General features: G+C 44.4%; 1 long non-coding RNA gene across 2 annotated transcripts in view; it reads left to right on the plus strand.

Moving 5' to 3' along the window:
• LOC135969079 (uncharacterized) overlaps positions 1-12,675 on the plus strand; it is a 56,697-nt gene extending 44,022 nt beyond the window's left edge. For both annotated transcript variants that reach the window (XR_012429958.1, XR_012429957.1), the window contains exon 3: positions 12,493-12,675. This is a non-coding gene — a long non-coding RNA (uncharacterized lncRNA). The remainder of the gene's footprint in view (positions 1-12,492) is intronic.
• The last annotated feature ends 922 nt before the right edge of the window (positions 12,676-13,597 follow it).

Here is a 13,597-nt window from a genome sequence, read left to right on the forward strand (position 1 = left end):
TGGGGACTTTTGGGTTTAATCATTAGCTGCAAGGGTGAAGCTGGACGCGTGTGTTCACGCTGAGGCAAAATGAGGGCCGAGCAAACAGGGGTAAGTGCATGGGTCTGCATGTGTCAGAGAAATGAGGAAGGAAAAGAACTTGGACATCCAATATCAAAGGCAAAACAAACCTGGCAGACCTGTTTCACCACCTTCCAATCAATACATCTTATCTATTCAAATTTTCTGCACGCTGCACCAACATTCGTTTGCTGATCAGATTCTAGAATGTGTGCACCTGTGCGTCAAAATGAAGGCATGGTCTTCCCCGCACTTTGGGGAAAAGGGCATCGTTGCCGTCAGACGCTTGATACAAAAGATTAGTTCTAGCCAAGTATTCAAAACTCTAGCAAGTGAATATAAATGCACTGTTTTTGTTTGTTCTTTGTGTTTTTATCCTTACATCTGGTGGGAAATTTTCTTGAGTAGCTTTTTTTTTTTTTTTTTTTTTTAAAAAAAACACAAACCAGTTTTATTGAGGTATAATTGATCTGCAAAAGAGGCACATATTTACTGTATACAATTTGATGAGTTTGGACATATGTGTGCACCCGTGTTACTGTTGGGACTGCTGTTGTGAAACCTCGGTTCTTGTCTTCTTAGTTTCAAAGAATTTAAATAACAGACACACAGCAAAGGAGATGCAGCATAGAATAATTTATTGCAAAGGAAAAAGAATATTTTGAAAGTTTGGTGCAGAATAGACAGTACACCCTGAGAGAGAGAAATTTCAGGGTGGGATTCTCATAAGGGTGAGAGAGTAATGATTATTCATAGAGAAACTCCCTTTATGGGAGTCTTACATGATGATTCATAAGGAGGTGGAAAGAAGTGTTGCTAGTAAGCATGTTCTGGGTGGTCCTCTGGGTGCACATGCGCAGTAGCCGTACATGCTTGTTCATGGACTGCAGGTCTCATTAGCATCTTATATCTCTACCCGCAGGTGTGCTTTTTACTATTAAAATGAGAAAAGGGTCAGTTTGAGTACAGGTAAAATAAAAATGCACGCGGTCTCTAGAAGGGAAAGTCCCTACTGAAGATAGCTTAGCTTGAATGAGCTCAATGACAATGCAAATGCTGAGGTTTATTGTGTTGACTGTACAGTCACCAGAGTTGCTGTGTCCCAAGGACACTGTCACTTTCTTTAATACTATCATCACTATCAAGATAAGAAACATATCCATTACCTCCAAAAGCTTTTTCTGTCCCTTTTTCTTTTTTGGATTTTTCTTGAGTGTGTGTGTATATATGTGAGGACTAAGCTCTGATTTCTTATCTTGCCCAAATTCCTATCTCAAGAGTCTGGGAGTCATGCCCTAAAAGCCATAAATTCTCATCAGATGAGTTTTATTTAACCCTATATATTGTGACTTACCTTCCAATCTGACTCTAGCATAATGTAACATGGCAAAGAAGAAAATAAAAATATTTTATCCCAAAACATGTTTCTTTGCCATATTTTGAAATGACCTTGCAAAGCCATCCTTTGTAGGGGAAAATGTGCATCTGTAAAGAATCTCTATTCACATAGCTAGATCTTTTTCTTCCAGGCACTCCTAATCCTGAAGAGATTAACTGAGAGTCTAGCACCTTTTAAAGGGTCTGAATAGGAAATGTTTGTCATCTATTATCTCTAAGGGCTGCCACTATGACACTTCAAAAGAACCTTGGTTTTCACAATCTTTTATCTTAACCTGAACATTTCCTTTCTATTGATCCCAGGTCTTTAGACAAACTTAACCAATTGTCAACCAGAAAATGTTTAAATTTACCTATAGCCTGGAAGCCCCCTACTTTGAATTGTCCTGCCTTTCTGGACCAAACCAATGTATTTCTCAAATGTATCTGATAGATGTCTCATGCCTCCCTAAAATATATAAAACCAAACTGTGCCCCAACCAGCTTGGGCACATGCTCTCAGGACCTCCTGAGGGCTGTGTCATGGGCCATGGTCACTCATATTTGGTTCAGAATAAATCCCTTCAAATACTTTACAGAGTTTGACTCTTTTTGCTGACAATGTGTGTGAGAAGAACACACAACATGAGATCTACTCCCCTCTTAACAAGTTTTTAAGTGTACAAAATACTGCATGATTCCATTTGTTGTGTTATAATATATGTTGGCTTTTGTTCATTGTTCCTGGCCCATAACTCCCATAACCCTGGTTACAGCCTTTTGTCATAATATTGGGTGTGTCAGGCCTCAAGGGCAGGGCTTTCACCTTCTCCTGCATTCCTTTCATTCTAATGTTCCCCTGCCTTTCTGAGCGTGGGTTTCAAGACCCTCCTGATACAGACAGGAAACAGGGAAATATTGGGTAGAAGAGGGCTGCTCCCTGGCAAAGGCGTCACCCTCAAACCTGGATACCTGCGGCCCTAACTGGGAACAAGCATTCCCGTTTTTGCACCCAAAAGTTGTCTTTTGGCCCACCACACCCATCTATCCTGTACCCATATAAACCCCAAACCCCTGGTTCCAGAAGGAGATGAGAGACAAACAGAAGAGCAGAAGAGTGGCAGAACGGTACGGCAGAGAGAAGAAAAGAAGCATCTGAAAGCTGAGAGGAGTTCAGCTGGGGATGGTCGGAGAGGAGATAGGCCACTGGGCAGCCAAACTCCAGGGAAGACCATCTTCCCACTCCATCTCCCCTTCCAGCTCCCCATCCATCTTGCTGAGAACCACCTCCACCACTCAGTACACCCCCCACACTCATCTTTTAAGTCCTTGTGTGACCTGATTGTTCTGGGATGCTGGACAAGAGCTCAGGATAAGGGAGGAGACCACCCCTCATATTGTCTTATGCCTAATTTCTGCCTCCAAAGAAAGGAGATGTAAAAACTAAAAGGCAGAAATGAAATCCACAAGAGACAACCCGGTGCCACACCCTGGGCCTGGTAGTTAAAGATTGACCCCTGACCTAATCAGTTATTTTAATAAGAAAAGTACTGTGAAGATCCCTGTCTGGTTCTGTTGCGTTCTAATTACGGGTGCACACAGCCCCTAGTCACTTACCCTCTGCTTGCTCAATCGATCATGACCATCTCACATGGACCACCTTAGAGTTATGAGCCCTTAAAAGGGACAGGAATTGCTCAATCGGGGAGCTCCGTTGTTGAAGACATGAGTCTTGCAGAAGCTCCTGGCGGAATAAAGCACTTCCTTCTTCAACTCAGTGTCTGAGGGGTTTTGTCTGCGGCTTGTCCTGCTACATTTCTTGGTTCCCTGACCAGGAAGCGAGGTAATTAACGAATGGTCAAGGCAGCCCCTTGGGTGGCTTAGGCCTGCCCTGTGGAGCAACCCTGTGGGGGACTCCGGCCAGCTTGAGTGACACAGATCCTGAGAGCACTCCCAGGTAGGCAATGGCCCCAGTGGAACTCCTTGCCAGAGCAGTGTGTGGCAGCCTCCCATGGAGGATCAATGCAGGGGCTGAGCATCAGGAAGCAACTGGCACTTGCAGTCTGGACATCTGAAACTTGGTAAGACTGGTCTTTGGAACTTGCCCACTCCATTTGAGTGGAAGCATAGCCTGATCACTCATAGCATGCCCATACTGGCACTTTGGTTTTTGTTTTTGACATGACTTGGATTGCTTGATACTTTGGTTTTGGTTTTGACCTGGCTTGGATTTCCTGATGCTCTGATTTTGGTTCTGATTCTGGTTTGGTGTAAACTGAAAAAGTGTGTGTGTGCCCTTTTTACCTGTTCTTTGTTTTGTGGGGTGTGTGTGGTGTGAGCATGGTGTTTTGTCTCAAGGAAACATGGGTTAGGCACAAAGTAAGCCCACTCCACTAGGAAGTATGTTGAAAAATTTCAAAAAGGGATTTAAGGGAGACTATGGAGTTACTATGACACCAGGAAAACTTAGAACTTTGTGTGAGATAGACTGGCTAGCATTAGAGGTGGGTTGGCCACCAGAAGGAAGCCTGGACAGGTCCCTTGTCTCGAAGGTATGGCACAGGGTAACCTGTGAGTCAGGGTACCCAGATCAGTTCCCATATATAGATCCTTGGTTACAGCTAGTTTTGGACCCCCCACAGTGGTTAAGAGGACAGGCAGCAGCAGTACTAGTAGCAAAGGGACAGTTAGTTAAGGAAGGTCCTCGCTCTACCTGCCGAGGGAAGTCAGCACCAGAAGTCCTGTCTGACCCAACATCAGAAGAATCATGGCAGGAACTGGTACCAGCAATACCCTCTCCTTATCAAGAGGAAGGGCTCCCAACTCCTGAGCCCACAGCACCTCCACCTCCACCAGATAGCCACACTCCTAGACCACCCACAGTAGACAAAAGAGGAAGTGAAGCTGCGGGACACACTCCTCCCTTGGCAGCTTGCTTACGGCCCAAGACTGGAATCCAAATGCCCCTGAGACAGCAGCAATATACTGGGGTAGATGAGGATGGACACGTGGTGGAAAGGCGTGCCTTTGTATATCAACCTTTCACCTCTGCTGACCTCCTCAATTGGAAAAATAACACCCCATCTTACACCGAAAAGCCTCAAGCTTTAATTGACTTGCTCCAAACTATTATACAGACTCATAATCCTACTTGGGCTGATTGCCACCAGCTGCTCATGTACCTCTTTAATACAGATGAAAGGTGAAGGGTGCTCTGGGCGGCAACTGAGTGGCTGGAGGAACATGTCCCAGCCGATTACCAAAACCCCCAAGAATATATAAGAATTCAGCTTCCAGGAACAGACCCCCAATGGGATGCAAATGAGGGACCAGACATGGAGAGGCTAAGACGGTACTGTGAGGCATTAATAGAAGGTCTAAAGAAAGGGGCTCAAAAGGCTACAAATATAAATACAGTTTCTGAGGTCATCCAAGGAAAAGAGGAGAGTCCAGTACAATTCTGTGAAAGTCTGTGTGAGGCTTACTGTATGTACACTCCTTTTGATCCAGATAGCCCTGAAAATCAGCGCATGATTAACATGGCCTTAGTTAGTCAAAGCATGGAAGATATCAGGAGAAAATTGCAGAAACAGGTTGGATTTGCGGGTATGAATACCTCACAGTTACTGGAAATAGCCAATCAAGTGTTTGTAAATAGAGATGCAACAAGCCACAGAGAAAGCCATAAGGAAGGCGAACACCAGGCCAGGCGAAACGCTGACTTACTGGCCATGGCCCTTAGGGGAATTCCCCTGAAAGGAGAGGGAAAGGGGGGTTCCGGGAAGAATACCCAGTCTAATTGCCCATGCTTGCAATGTAACCAATGCGCCTATTGTAAGAAAATAGGACATTGGAAAGATAAGTGTCCCCAATAGAAGGAAAAGCAAGGTGGTTCGGAACAAAATACCTCAGATAAAGACGAGGGAGCTTTGTTCAATCTGGCTGAAGGGCTATTGGACTGAAGGGTACTGGGCTTAAGCACCCCCAAGGAGCCCACAGTTAGGATTACAATTGGGGGCAAGGATATGAAGTTTTTGGTCGATACTGGTGCTGAACATTCAGTAGTGACCACCCCAGTCACCCCCTTATCCAAGAAAACCATTGATATAATTGGAGCAACAGGAGTTTTTTTTTTTTTTTTGAGACGAAGTCTCATGTCGAAGGCCCTGGCAGCAACAGCCCTGTTAGCACAAGAAGCAGATAAACTAACCCTTGGGCAAAACCTTAATACGAAGGCCCCCCGTGCTGTGGTAACCAAAGAACATCATTGGCTAACAAATGCTAGATTAACCAACTACCAAAGCTTGCTATGTGAAAATCCCTGCGTAACTATTGAAGTCTGTAACACCCTGAATCCCACCACCCTGCTCCCAGTATCAGAGAGCCCGGTCGAGCATAACTGTGTAGAGGTGTTGGACTCAGTTTATTCTAGCAGACCTGAGCTTCAGGACCAGCCATGGGCATCAGTAGACTGGGAGTTATACGTGGACGGGAGCAACTTCATTAGCCCACAAGGAGAAGGATGTGCAGGATATGCGGTGGTAACTTTGGATGCTGTCGTTGAAGCCAAACCGTTGCCACAGGGCACTTGAGCCCAGAAGGCTGAGCTCATTGCTTTGACTCGGTTTCTAGAACTCAGTGAAGGTAAGACGGTAAACATCTACACTGACTCTCGATATGCCTTTCTAACCCTCCTAGTGCATGGAGCATTATATAAGGAAAAGGGTCTGTTATACTCTGGGGGAAAGGACATAAAATATCAACAAGAAATTCTACAATTACTAGAGGAAGTGTGGAAACCTCAGAAGGTGGCAGTCACGCACTGCAGAGGACACCAGCGAGCCTCCATCTCAGTGGCCTTAGGAAACTCTCGAGCTGATTCAGAAGCTGGAAAAGCAGCGTCTACCCCTTACCCAGCATCGATAGCAGCCCCCTTACTCTCTCAAACACCTGACCTGGTACCTACCTATTCTAAGGAAGAAAAAGACTTCTTCCATGCAGAAGGGGGGCAAGTAATAAAAGGATAGATCAGACTGCCAGATGGGAGGGTAGCTGTGCCGCAGTTGCTGGGAGCCACAATTGTATTGGTCATGCATGAAATCACTCATCAAGGGCAAGAATCACTTGAAAAATTAGGCCGGTACTTCCACATCTCACACTTGCCGGCCCTTACCAAAGCAGTAGCACAATGGTGCGTTACTTGCCGACAGCACAATGAGAGGCAAGGCCCCACTTTTCTGCCCAGCATACAAGCTTATGGAGCAGCTCCTTTTGAGGATCTTCAGGTGGATTTCACAGAAATGCCAAAATGTAGGCCGGGCGCGGTGGCTCAAGCCTGTAATCCCAGCACTTTGGGAGGCCGAGACGGGTGGATCACGAGGTCAGGAGATCGAGACCATCCTGGCTAACGCGGTGAAACCCTGTCTCTACTAAAAAAATACAAAAAAACTAGCCGGGCGAGGTGGCGGGCGCCTGTAGTCCCAGCTACTCGGGAGGCTGAGGCAGGAGAATGGCGTAAACCCGGGAGGCGGAGCTTGCAGTGAGCTGAGATCCGGCCACTGCACTCCAGCCTGGGCCACAGAGCGAGACTCCGTCTCAAAAACAACAACAACAACAAAAAAAGAAATGCCAAAATGTGGAGGTAGCAAGTATTTGCTGGTTCTTGTGTGTACTTACTCTGGGTGGGTGGAGGCTTATCCAACATGAACTGAAAAGGCCTACGAGGTAACCAGTATGCTTCTCCAAGATCTTATTCCTAGGTTTGGACTGCCCTTATGAATCAGCTCAGATAACGGGCCGGCGTTTGTGGCTGACTTGGTACAGAAGACAGCAAAGGCATTAGGAATCACTTGGAAGCTACATGCCGCCTACCGACCTCAGAGTTCCGGAAAGGTGGAGCGAATGAATTGGACTATCACAAATCATTTAGGGAAAGTATGTCAGGAAACAGGATTAAAGTGGATACAGGCCCTTCCTATAGTATTGTTTAAAATTAGATGCACTCCTTCTAAGAAACAGGATACTCCCCTTATGAAATACTGTATCATAGGCCTCCTCCTATACTGCGGGGGCTTCCAGGCACTCCCTTAGTGTTAGGTGAAATCGAATTACAGCGACAACTACAGGCTTTAGGAAAAATTACACAAACATTCTCAACTTAGGTAAATGAGAGGTGTCCCATCAGCTTATTCTCCCCAGTTCACCCCTTCTCTCCAGGTGATTGCGTGTGGATCAAGGACTGGAAGGTAGCACCTTTGCGGCCACGGTGGAAACGACCTCAGACCGTCATCCTGACCACTCCCACGGCTGTAAAGGTAGAAGGAATCCCAGCCTGGATCCACCACAGCCGTGTGAAACCTGCAGCCGAGGAAACCTGGGAGGCAAAACGGAGCCCAGACAACCCCTGCAAAGTGACTCTGAGGAGGACGACAAGCCCTGCTCCAGTCACACCCAGAAGCTGACTGGTCTACGCATGGCCGAAGCGTGAGGAGGATCATCGTGGGACTCATTTTCCTTATAATTTGGACTTGTAAACACTTCCACTGATTTTCCCTGCATGGAGGACTGCTCTCAGTGTATACATCAGGTTACCGAAGTAGGGCAAAAAGTTAAAACAATCTTTCTGTTCTATAGTTACTATGAATGCCTAGGAATTTTAAAAGGAACATGTTTATATAATGACACTTAGTACAAGGTATGTAGCCCAGGAAACGATCTACCAGATGAGTGTTATGACCCCTCTGAGCCTCCCAGGTCCACAGTTTTTGAAGTAAGATTAAGGACTGAAGACTGGTGGGGACTCATACATGATACAAGTAAAGTATTAGCCAGAACAGAAGAAAAAGGGGTGCCCAAACACATAATCTTGAAATCTGATGCTTGTACTGTCATTAATAGCAATAAGTTAGGAAGGGAATGTGGCTCTTTTAGTTGGGAAAAGGCTATATGACTGAAAATAAGTACATTTGTCATGAATTAAGACTGTGTGGAAATGAATGTGGATACTGGTCTTGTGCCATTTGGGTCACTTGGATAAAAAATGAGAAGAGTCCAGTCCACCTTCAGAAAGGAAAAAATGGCCCTTCCTGCACTAAGGGACAATGTAACCCCTTAGAGCTAGTCATAACCAATCTCCTTGATCCTTGCTGGAAAAAAGGGGAGCGTGTGACCTTAGGAATCGATGGGGCTGGACTGGATCCTTGAGTAAGTATCTTAGTTTGAGGAGAAGTTTACAAATGCTCTCCTGAGCCAGTGTTTCAAACTTTCTATGATGAACTAAATGTCCCCCCCCCGCCCAGTACCAGAAATTCCAGGAAAAACAAGAAATTTGTTTTTGCAATTAGCCAAGCATGTAGCACAGTCTCTCGATGTCACTTCATGTTATGTATGTGGCAGAACTGTAATAGGAGATCAATGGCCATAGGAAGCCCGAGAATTAGTACCTACAGACCCAGTTCCTGATGAATTCCTGGCTCAAAAGAATCATCCTGATAATTTCTGGGTCCTAAAAGCCTCAATTATTGGACAATATTGCATAGCTAGAGAAGGAAAAGAGTTCACTCACCCCATAGGATGACTTAGTTGTCTGGGACAGAAACTGTATAATGGTACCACAAAAACAGTCATTTGGTGGAGTTCAAATCACACAGAGAGGAATCCATTTAGTAAGTTCCCAAAGTTGCAAACCGTGTGGACCCACCCAGAGTCCCACTGGGACTGGACAGCCCTCACTGGATTATACTGGATATGTGGGCATAGAGCTTATGCCAAATTACCTGACCAGTGGGCAGGTAGTTGTGTTATTGACACTATTAAACCATCTTTTTTCCCACTGCCTATAAAGACAGGCGAACTCTTGGGCTTCCCTGTCTATGCTTCCCATGAAAAGAGAAGCATAGCTATAGAAAATTGGAAAGATGATGAATGGCCCCCTGAGAGAATCATACAATATTACAGGTCTGCTACTTGGGCACAAGGTGGCTCATGGAGATACTGGACCCCCATTTGCATGATCAACCAAATCATACGGTTATAAGCTGTGTTAGAAATCATCACTAATAAAACTGGCAGAGCCTTGACTATTCTGGCCTGGCAAGAAACTCAGATGAGAAATTCTGTCTATCAAAATAGATTGGCTCTCAACTACTTGCTAGCAGCTGAAGGAGGGATCTGTGGGAAATTTAACCTTACTAATTGCTGTCTACACATAGATGATCAAGGGCAAGTAGTTGAAGACATAGAGATATGACAAAACTGGCACATGTGCCCATGCATGTGTGGCATGGATTTGATCCTGGGGCCATGTTTGGAAAATGGTCCCCAGTGCTAGGAGGATTTAAAACTCTTATAATAGGAGTTATAATAGTAATAGAACCTGCTTACTGCTGCCTTGTTTGCTACCTGTACTTCCTCAAATGATAAAAAGCTTCATCGCTACCTTAGTTTACCAAAATGCTTCAGTGCAAGTGTACTATATGAATCACTATCGATCTGTCTTGCAAGAAGACATGGGTAGTGAGAATGAAAGTGAGAACTCCCACTATTGAGTGAGAGTCTCAAAGGGGGGGAATAATAACATCCCTCATGTTGTCTTATGCCCAATTTCTGCCTCCAAAGAAAGAAGAAGTAAAAACTATAAGGCAGAAATGAAATCCACAAGCAGACAGCCCGGCGCCACACCGTGGGCCTGGTAGTTAAAGATCTACCCCTGACCTAATTGGTTATGTTATCTATAGATTACAGACATTGTATAGAAAAGCACTGTGAAAATCCCTGTCCTGTTCTGTTCCATTCTAATTACTGGTGCATGCAGCCCCCAGTCACGTACCCCCTGCTTGCTCAGTCAGTGACGACCCTCTCATCTCTCTCATGCGGACCCCCTTAGAGTTGTGAGCCCTTAAAAGGGACAGGAATTACTCACTCAAGGAGCTCAGTTGTTGGAGACGTGAGTCTTGCCAAAGCACGCGGTCGAATAAAGCCCTTCTTTAACTCAGTGCCTGAGGGGTTTTGTCTGCGGCTTGTCCTGCTACAGGGATACAGAAAGCTGTCACACTGGCCTTCCATCCTTGCAAAAAGGCAGAGGGTCCACTGAGCTGGTTAACAGGTTAACCTAAGCCATCCGCAGATGGCAAGGCTAAAAGAGCACACTGTAACACACGCCCACTTGGGCCCCTGCACCTGTCCATCTGTGTGCTCCCTCTCTTGTCAGGAGTTTGAGTAGCAGCAGCGATTAAACAGATGAACCACATCCCTGTCGCATGTCCTGTGAAGGGGGTCAGGAAACTCTCCATTTCACTCTCATGAGAGAGTCCCACTCTATTCCTTGAGGGAGAAAATGCTGATGTCATGAAGCTTCAATAAAACCCCAAGATGACAAGGTTCAGGGAGCTTCCAGAGAGCTGAACATGTGTAGGTTCCTGGAGGGTGGTGCCACAGGGAGGGCATGGAAGCTCTGTGCCTGTTCCCCTGCCATCAAGAAAAGTCCAAATATGTAAAATATTTGAAAAGATTTATTCTGAGCCAAATATGAGTGACCATGGCCTATGACACAGCCCCAGGATATCAAGAGAACATGTGCCCAAGGTGATCGAGATACAGCTTGATTTTATACATTTTAGGGAGGCATGAGACTTCAATCAAATACGTTTAAGAAACACATTGGTTTCATCTGGAAGGGCAGGACAGCTCAAAGTGGGAGAGGACCTTCCAGGTCATAGGTAGATTTAAATTTTTTCTGATTGGCAATTGGTTGAAAGAGTTATTATCAATAGAAAGGAATGTCTGGGTTAAAATAAGGGGCTGTGGAGACCAAGGTTTTATTGCGCAGATGAAGCCTCCAGGTAGCAGACTTCAGAGAGAATAGATTGTAAATGTTTCTTATCAGATGTAAGGTCTGTCTGTGTGGATGTTAATGCTGGAGGGGTAGAATTAGGCATGTCCAACCCCAACTTCCCATCATGGTTTCAAATAGTCTTTTGGGTTACATTTCAGAGTCCCCTGACCCAGGAGAAAGTCCATTCAGATGGTTGGGGGGCCTCAGAATTTTATTTTTGGTTCCCACCCCCAAATCTTGCCCTACACGTCCTCTTCTGTATCATTTGCAACAGTGTTTATAATAAACCAGTAAGTGTAATTAAGCATTTCCTTGAGTTCTGTCAGCTGCTCCAGCAAATTCATTGAACCCAAAGAGGGGTTTGCAGGAACCCCAACTCTAAGGTGGTCAGCCAGAAGTTCTAGAAGCCCAGACTTGTGACTAATGTGTGTAGGGGGGCAGTCTTGGGAACAGAGCCCTCACCCTGTGAGATCTGATGCTCTCTATCTCTGGGTAGATGGTTTTGGAACGGAACTGGAGGACACCTGGCTGGTGTCCACTGCTTGGTGTTTGGGGGAAAAACCCCCACACATTTGGTCACAGAAGTCTTCTGTGTTGGTGATTTTTTGTGGTGTGAGAGTAGAGGGAAGACACAGTTTGAGGTGAGTTTTTGCCTATCTACCATTCATATGAGGTATCTAAAACAAACTTAGAGAAGCAGAAAACAGAATGGTCGTTGCTAGGAAAGGCGAAGAGAGGGAAAAGGGAGATACTGATCGACAGTTCAGTTACTTGAGATGAGTAAGTTCTAGAGATCTGCTGTATGTCACAGTGCCTAGAGTTAACAATATGGTTTTATGCACTCTTGAGCAACTCGGAAGAAGTGACTGATCATGCTTTTGGCCTTGCAAGGAAAAATCGTGGTAGAAAGCAAAAATCCCTTGACATGCTTTTCAACAACTCAAGATGCTATTTAAAAGCTTTGAACATTAATAGATAGTTGTAAAGCCTTAACCTTTTATGAGAGTGGTTTTATGTCTTTCAAATGAAAAGGAGCACATTTCATTGTATTTTAGCTTCATTTTTGTCCTGTAGTAGCTGAATATTCAGAATTTCTCAGATTTTCGTCATCTGGTGCGTAGAAGCTGGTAGATTTTTTTCTTTTTATCCTTCATGTTTCCCTTTGATAGCCCAGATGTGTACATCTAAAACTCAAAAAAGTTTATTTTATTTTTTTCCCTTAGGTGGGATTTATCTTCTTGAAGATGACTTCCTGACCTCGGACACATAGAAGGCTGCTGAAGGCAATGGTGGATCCTTGCATTTCAAACAAAATCACATTCAATTTTTTGAGAGCTGCTGGCCTGGGTGGTGTTAAATTGTGTCATTTAGTATTAAAGAAACACGATAAAACTTTCAAAGACCGATCATGTGTCTCGGCTGTTTACTGTGGAAAGGTAGGAAATTGGCTAGAGCAAAAGCTATCCATGTGAAAAATAAGGATTTGAGGTGCCTCAGACAACCACGGAGATAGAACCCACGGTTTAAATTGGTATTTGTGTGTCTATATTTAGAGGCATAAAAAAATAAACAGATGTGGATTTATCAAATGAACCCAAGCGAGGCCAGGTCAAAGGAAATTTCCAGGAGAAACTCCACACATTAAATTTCTCTTTCTAATACGAAATGACAACACACTTAAACAAAGAACAGGCTGTACCAACACGGGTATTTTATCTCTAAAGGGGAGAAAAAGTCTTGACACCATTTTCTGTCTTCTCTTTATAGTTGGTTTCACTATTTGGGCTACAGTAAAAATAATGATTCAGGAGAGAATTTCCTTTCTCTCTTTCTCTTTCTTTCTTTCTTTCTTTCTTTCTTTCTTTCTTTCTTTCTTTCTTTCTTTCTTTCTTTCTTTTTTCTTTCTTTCTTTCTTCTTTCTTTCTTTCTTTCTTTCTTTCTTTCTTCTTTCTCTCTTTCTCTCTTTCTTTCTCTCTTTCTTTCTTTCTTTCTTTCTTTTTTTCTCTCTTTCTCTGTTTTCTCTCTTTCTCTCCCTCTCTCTCTTCTCTTTCTTTTCTTTCTTTCTCTTTCTTTCTTTCTCTCTCTTTCTTTCTTTCTTTCTCTCTTTCTTTTTCTTCTTTCTTTTGTCTTACACTGTCATCCAAGCTGGAGAGCAGTGGTGTGATCATAGCTCACTGCAGCCTTGAACTCCTGGGCTCAAGATCCTCCCATTTCAGCCTCCCAAGTAGCTGGGACTACAGGAGTGCACCACCAAGCCTAGCTAATTTTTAAATCTTTTTGTAGAGATGGGGTCTCTGTATGTTGCCCAGGCTGGTCTCAAACTCCTGG

The sequence above is a fragment of the Macaca fascicularis genome, chromosome X (genome assembly GCF_037993035.2).
Source record: "Macaca fascicularis isolate 582-1 chromosome X, T2T-MFA8v1.1".
Classification (NCBI taxonomy): Eukaryota; Metazoa; Chordata; class Mammalia; order Primates; family Cercopithecidae; genus Macaca; species Macaca fascicularis.